The 8190-nt window shown below is 35.7% G+C and overlaps 1 pseudogene across 1 annotated transcript; it reads right to left on the bottom strand.

The window, feature by feature from the left end:
* Window positions 1-4191: 4191 nt before the first annotated feature.
* Window positions 4192-6175, bottom strand: LOC147549897 (CBL-interacting serine/threonine-protein kinase 14 pseudogene; annotated as a pseudogene). The gene has a single exon (XR_015237843.1). The product of XR_015237843.1 is annotated as a CBL-interacting serine/threonine-protein kinase 14 pseudogene (transcript).
* Window positions 6176-8190: the final 2015 nt, after the last annotated feature.

Below are 8190 nucleotides of genomic sequence, written 5' to 3'. Positions count from 1 at the left end.
CAACCGCCTACTAGTTATACACCATCTTCGTCCCAACATTCTACAACCACCACTACTACATCAAATACTTTTCCTTCCCTGGAAAATCAAGGAACCATTTTCCTCCACCCTAATAAAGTGCATGTTCACCCAACAATAACAGGAGCAAACAATTCTAGTTTATCCATAAACAATGTCCCTCCACATCACCTAAGTGTTGAACCACCATTCATGCCCCTACACCACCATAACAAGTCAATTGAACCATCACCAACCAGTTCCATTCACCTAGTTACACCACCAATCCCATCGTTTACCTTTCCTATGGCTACCCAAACCCGAAATAACTACCAGACCTTCCACGAAGCTTCTCAAAACCAATCAGTCAACCTACTCGTTACACACACTCCGGGTTCTCCTCCTTACTCAACTTCATACCGTATAAGTGTGTGTTCTTTTTCTCCACATTTATACAATAGTCCAACGACCATAAACCATTACTCATACCCTCAACTTTGTGAACACATCTTATCCCTTACCTCTTCCACTATTTTTGTTGATTCTAGAGGCACTTCGATAGAAAATTTAGACTCTAGGCGTGAGGATTTCGATGCACTTCCTTTTGTTTCTGTTAGCACCCCAAGATCCAAGCTTATAACCCCGTCTCATATTTTAAAAGACGACGATAACTTCAAATCCGAAGAACCAACGTTAGTGATCATCGATGAAAGTGTTTCTGCTGGGTTTCCTCATGGAATTGATTGTACTTTTGTTAATGGTGAAGCAATGCAACATATAAAAGGAAATATGATCATTCATCTTCGAGATATTTTACGATGGTTTGCAATTTTTGTTGGATCTTCTCGTAAGGATTCCACTAATGACGCCCTCTTTGATATTATAGAAAGCCTTGTTGCGTACTTCACAATATTACAAGAGGATACTCATAACAATACTCAGATTGTTGCAAATTCTGCAAATTTTCATACTTTTATTTGGGAATCTGGTGATTCGTTTGTTTTTCTTTCTCTACACTTTCCCTCTTCGTATGATGGTCAAATCGTCGTTACGAGTATTCCAGATATTATTGAAAGAAGAGAGGCAGGAATCGTGATGGATTGGAAGAAGAATTTTAAGGTTAGAATTTTCATAGAGGAAAGTATGGTATTTGCAATCTTCTTCATCAAACTACAAGATGACGGGAGATGTCGAAATTTGTTGGAAGATTCTTTCTCACGATCGATCTTTCGAAATTCCTTGCAATATGAGATTGAAGCTAGTGCTATAATCCATAATGGTGTCTTTTGGTTATCGTGCCCCTTCCATGCAAAGTGGGAATTACGGATCGCCATGATAGAATTCATCGTATGTGGGTGCATCACATTATTTTCTTCATCGAATTGGTCCGGGGACGAACCTTCTGGAGAAAGGGGAGCTGATGCAGGGGCACCTGGCGTGGAGGCTTTTTCCATGGCCAAACCGGGCCATAGGTCGTCCGGCCATGAGGAGTAGTTTTTAGGAAGTCCCAATTTTAGTAAGATTCTTAGAGAATCTAGGTTTAGGAAATTATCTTATTTTAGTATTTCCAATAATTGGAAAGGTCCAGATTTGAGTCTAGCTATTTAGGAAGTTGCAGTCTTTTAATTATTTAGGAAAGTCTAATTCAAGTCTATCTAGGAAAGTCCAAAATCCTATAAAAGGATATCTAGTTTGTCCATTATCCTCAGATTGAAGAGAAAACCCCTTTGAAGTTTAATAAAGTTTAGTATTTTCGAGTTATTTCATCTTTATTTTATCGTTCTTGTTAAGTTTATTCGTCTTCTTTAATTCCGCTGCGTTTCTACATCAATAAACCCCTGGATTTCAGTTAAACCATCTTTTTTTTGCTTTAATGAGCTTGAATGTGATGTTTTGTTGTTTTATCTTTGTTTTGGGTAAGTTTTGTGGCCCATTGTTAGGGGTTTTCAGATATAGTTGGATGGATTTAAGATCATGTCTTATTTCAATTTTTAACGGTTGAACCAGACCTATAATAGTCTCAATATTTTGTCAGGTCTTTTTAACTGGTTGCTTTGAACGATAACAGTGTTCCAATCGAATATTGTTCATTTTTTCGGTTCGACCATACCATTTTTACTTCCCGTAACAAACTTAGGATAACATGACCAGACTGAATTTGTGTTTGTGTTCAAAAAATTTATTCACCAAAAAATCAACTACTAGCCTCCATACATTCAATAATATGTTAGGTTTTGTTTATATACCTCCTTAGGAATCGAATCATCAACTGTAATCTCTTTGGTAGGCTCCTTTATGTTTCCTCAATTTTCTGGAGTTTTCTTCATCCATGGTGGTTAATGGTGGTTTTCTAAATGAGAAGACACTACACGTCAACACAATAAGGTGAGTAGAAGTTTTCAGTAGTACTAGGTATTTTCCAAGATTGTCGGTGTGTGGAGGAGATTCCGTTGAGGAGATATGTACTTGAGGATGTGAGTTTCTGGAAGATTTAGGGTTCAGGTGAAAGAGGATATAATGGGTGAAAATAACCTCCGGTGGAAGCTTATAAACCATCCCAAAGGAAGGCGGTTATAACTATGCACCGTGAAAGTGAAGTGACCAAGTCAAGTTAGTGCGTGGAGGCGTTAGTGCGTGAAGGCGCCTTTAAAACTTCCCCAAACAAAAGACCTAACGCAAGCTTAGCCTGGTTAGTCTTGGCATGGCTCTGCCTAGCACCAAATATCTAACCCAGGACTTTGTTTTAGGTTGTTGCACATACGTTGGATTATACAAAGTAATCTCTGAAGGAGTAGACAAACATTTGGTAGTACCAATAATTGATTAGGAGATATATCACTCAATAGACTAATCTAGATATATAAATAATAAATAATTCAGAGCACAATAATGGAAATTTAGGTATCTTTTATATATTAGAGAGATAGGTTATCAAGAAGTATTCGTATAAAAAGACAAAACAAATACTCAGTAAAAGAATATTGATGATAGTGGTTTTCCCTGAGTCTCCAATGAAGTTTTCCCACTTCGAGGTGGGTAGATATTTCCATCTCACTACTTTTTTTCTTTTTAATCTTATGTCATCTTCCATAGTGTGAAAGCCCAATGCTATGTTGCTAAGCTAATTGCTTCCAATTTATTTGTTGTTTCTATACTGTCAAAACTTTTAACAATTCAAACTTTTAAGTGCAGGATAATAGTCAGCAATTCGTTGTCCAAGTGGTCTAATGTGTTAACATAAATTCTAAAATTTAAGAGGTTTCAAGTTTGATTTCCAGAAGAAGTGGTTTTCATGGTTTATTGAACTTGAGTTATTAAGGTATAAATAATGTTGTTGGGCTTTAGGCCATAGTTTAGTTCGGATATAGGCTCGTTCTTTTTAAGAATTTGAATTCGGGAGTTTCGTGCTTATCACATCTTTGATGTATCAATGCCAATGTAATAACTATCGTAGATCGTAGTCAATTTCCAAAACCAAAAAAAAAAGTGCAGGATAATAATTACCTGTTATATTCAATTTGACTATATATCTTTAAAGCCTAACACTAATAATAAATCAAATAAAATAAGCACGATTTTAGCTATAGGAACTGTAGTATATTGCAGTCATCAACATAACCTTTCATTTTTCAAAGATTGAGTATATAGTAGTATATTGTAGTCACATTAAAAATGATCAACTATAGTATATCATAGCAATAACATGGAAACCTATATTAAACAACTCATACAATACAGTGAGTTGTGGTTCATAATACCGTAGTATGTCCTCATCAATATCGAAAACTTGCAAGTAACTTAAATGGGAAACCGACTATATTTGACTAGATTCGATGCACTTAATTTGGAGGTAAATGAATTTTTGGGTGTCATCAAAAGCTTGGATATAAAGACACCATAATTCATAAATACTGTGGCCCTGATAAGTTCGAGCATGTAAAGATGTGGCTGACATTATAACTCAATTATTTCAAAATACGAATTTAGTGGATTACACAATTCGAACGAATAACTCAACTCAACATGTATGGTCCTTAGTTTCCTTCTTACAAATAATAATTTCGCTTAATCCCGTTCCAATATTGGTAACAATCAACTTAGGTTGTACAATGTTTTCTTAGTTAAAATACAAATTAATCAATACAAATTACCAGAAAAACCCAAGATAAATGCCAAAAGAAAATATAATCCATATTCCATATCAATCAAGTTGTATTGATTATCCCTCTATTATTTCTTTGATTATATACAAAACCAAGCAAGGAAGCTTCCTCATCAATCATTGGAAGCTTGGCTTGATCAATACATCAAAATAATTAATACAACATCATTATGATGATAATGGAGTAGTAGTCATAATAATAATATTAATCAAGCACTAACCAATACGTGCCGGGATCTAACGATTTTCAGATCGCCGGCCACCGTGCTTTATCTGACACAACAAAAATTAATGCCATTAATAATCGGCTGCTAAACAACAATTTTGAACCGGAAACGGACTATATCGGTTGATAAATGAAACTACTCAGTTCAGGACTGAACTTTTCTCTCCAAATCCCGTCGCTTGATTCCACTTCAACCACCGCTAATACATCGGTTAACCGGTAAACATCAACTCCGACGATTAAATTACCATTTTGCCCCAAGATAACAACCCTTAGATCCTTTCTCTTCACGCTCACATTCTCTTTCTTCCCCACTTCTTCAATTTTCTCAATAATTTTCTCAGGTGACTCGGCAGATACGAATCGTTCACCTTTTTGTGAGTTAATCGAATCGTTAAAAAGACCTGATAAATCACAACCTGATGAAAATGATATCAAATTAAAAGCATTCAAGAACGAATCGTTTGAGTCATCTTTGACCGATTTGTTAATTTGGAAATAATCCAATTCTTCGTTATTGACTTTGACCTGTTCCAATCCTTTCTTGAACCAAGAATCTTGAAGAATCTCATCAATTGTGATTCTTGTGTTCGGATTCGAATCTAAAAGTCTAGATAAGAATCTGCGTAAATCTTGAGACATCCATTTTGGACAACGAAATTGACCTTTATAAATTTTCCGATACATTACCATTAAATTCGGATCATTAAAAGGAAGATAACCGGCCGTTAAAACGTAAAGAATGATACCACAAGACCATATATCGATTTTTGCACCGTCATAACCGTTTTTTGCTAATATTTCGGGCGCTACATAAGCAGGAGTACCACAAAGTGTATGTAACATTCCGTCATTTCGGATCTGTTCCGTTACGGCACTAAGACCGAAATCTGAAACTTTTAAATCACCATTTTCATCAACAAGAAGATTCTCTGGTTTCAGATCTCTATGAAATACCCCATGAGAATGACAATATCCAACGGCTGATATCAATTGTTGAAAATATTTACGGCTCAGATCTTCACTAAAACGTCCTTTAGCAACTTTAGCAAAAAGTTCACCTCCTTTAACGAACTCCATTACGAAATAGATCTTCGTTTTTGTTGCCAGAACTTCATAAAGCTTCACGATATTTTGGTGATGGAGTCGGCGCATGATAGAGATCTCACGCTTAACGTGCGCCGTTAGTCCACCTTTAACGATTTTCTGTTTACATATGCATTTAATCGCGACGCTAATTCCAGTTTCGATTTCTCTGGCGTGGTAAACTTTAGCGAAAGCGCCTCGTCCGAGTAGTTTTCCGATCTCATATTTACCGAATAATGCGTGTTCCGGTGAAAGCTCGACTAATTCCGATAAAGAATTCATGACGGAAATCGCTTCCAAAATCGATCTCCGGTGCCGGAAACCCGGAAGGTTAAGGTCGAGCTTTCTTAGCAAGACGAATTCAAGCGAAAATGAATTTCGCTCGAATTTGAAGTAGAGAGATTTTAGAGAGAGAAAATTTGAATGGTTAGTAGAAGTAGCTGAGATATCAGGTTATATAAAGGAAATTTTGTCGGAGTTGTTTTTCTTAGTGTTATCATATAGCGCGTTATAACTTATAACGCTAATTTACTCGTTTTTTTAAGTTCTCAAAGAACAAGTAAGAAATAATCTTCACCGTACACGTTTGGCTAGACCTTCTAGATTAGACACGTGGTGGTATTTGACACGTACGGTCTGATATAATAATTGGGAGGTAGTTAGGTGAACGGCTGAGATCATTTAAACTAAAAACGGGAAACTATTTGACTTTGGGATTTATTATTTACAGATTTATTTTATATTGACAGGTATTAGAGAGCAAGTAAAGGCCAATTATTAATCTTGTGGTTTAGAAACTAGTGGTATGGAGGGATGCCAGATGGAGGCTGACATGGTAGGTATAAACCGTATAATCAATGTGATGTGGAAGGCTATGAATGGGACCTTGATGCTGACATGGTGGAGGAGGAGGACGTAGTAAAATGATATGAGCTGCTTATATTTAGCTTTAAAATGTTAACTTCATTCAACTCCGTGTGAAGTTTTCAATTACATAATAATGTAAATGCATCCTTTACCACGATTGACTCTAATATTGTTACGAGTAATAGATGCACCATTTACCACTATTGACTCTTATATTAGTACGAGTTTAATAGTTTATAATGCAGAATCAAAATTCATAGAAGCAAAAGTTATATCTTCAAGAGTTCGAAATAGCGAAGAAAGTGAAGCAATAGCTATCCTCAACGGACTCTATTGTGCAGAGGAAGATAACTAAAGATCAATAATCATAGAGAGTGACAACATCAACCTCATCCAGTATCTGAAAAGGGAAATGATATAGTGACTTAGAAATTGGTACTTAGAGGGTGACATATTTCCTTATTTAGAAATAAAAGCGGAGTCAAACTTTGAAAAGACCTTGTCTTTTAATGATTCCACATCAGCTGGGCATTAAAATGCCCAAAAATTTGGGCACTCTAGCATCTCCCATCTGAGAAACCAACGACACAAAATCCATTGGCAACCAATGATCCATGTCCGCTGAATAAGAGAAATCAAAAATAATCTCGATAGCGTCAAATTCAACTACACCAAAAGATACCTCAATACCCAGGCAGACAAATTAGCAAAATGAGCTCGTAAGAAGAGTAGATCTAAGTCTTGAAAAAATGTACCTTACTTTGTAGCGAGTATGTATTGCAATAGTACTCTTGTTATTTAATGATATGTATTGTTCATCAAAAAAATAAAACAAGCATTACGCGTGCCTTTCTATCAGAAATAGTTGTCGTCTAAGGTAAAGAAATACTACCCCCCCCCCCCCCCCCCCCACCCCTTCCATTTTATACGTTTGTTATTTCATTTTGGCCACGACTTTAGGAAATAAAGTATAGTTATTAGTCTCTAACAAATTCTCTAGGGAATCCATATTCTTTTGTGATGGCGGCCATCCTTTTAATGAGCCTTTCGGCCAAGAGATTAGTGGGCCTAACGGCCAGGTTACTACATTAGCGTAGTTTCTAGATTTTAGTATTTAGGATTTCTATGTTTTAGTGTCTTAGAATTCAAGGAAAGTATCCTTAGTAGTTATCTTCTTTCTTTATTCGAGTCTATCTAGGAAAGTACAATCTCTATATAAGAGAAGTCCAGTCTGTCTTTGGTCATCAGATTAGAGAATATTATGAATCAAGTTTATTGTTAATCAAGTTTATCGTTTTGTTCTTTACTTTATCAGTTTATTTACGTATTTTATCATTGTTATAATGGTGGATTCTATTACTTTTACGCTTCCGCAACAATCTACATCAGCTGGTATTCAGAGCTTCAAGAATCTGGGAACTGATAAATTTTTTTTAGATACTTCTCATCTTGAATGTTGGAAAAAATTTCCGTGTTTAGGTTGGGATCCTTTTAGAGATGCACAACAACTCTATATTGATCGAAAAGATCAAAACAAAATTAATGTCGTTTCCAAAATCCCTATGTTTGATTGTCAATATCATATAGATTTTTGGATTCAACAAATGGAAGATTGGTTTATAAACCAAGAGGTACATGTCGAAGATAAGGTTTTTGTCGTGGAACAACACATGACTGAGAGAGTTTATGAAAAATTTATCGAGATGCAATGGAGACTCGTTAATCAAGGAAGAAATTTCATAGATGATTGGGATCAATTGAAAAGTATTTTCAGGTATGTTTTTCTTCCCTTGAATGAATACTTATCCTGTGTAGAATCACGAATTGAATTGAACAAATTATTATCCGAAAT

The sequence above is a fragment of the Eschscholzia californica genome, unplaced genomic scaffold (assembly GCF_041429995.1).
Source record: "Eschscholzia californica isolate CP2 unplaced genomic scaffold, dmEscCali1.0.p SCAF_3, whole genome shotgun sequence".
In the NCBI taxonomy this organism is placed as follows: Eukaryota; Viridiplantae; Streptophyta; class Magnoliopsida; order Ranunculales; family Papaveraceae; genus Eschscholzia; species Eschscholzia californica.
This window is presented reverse-complemented; position numbering and strand designations above follow the sequence as displayed.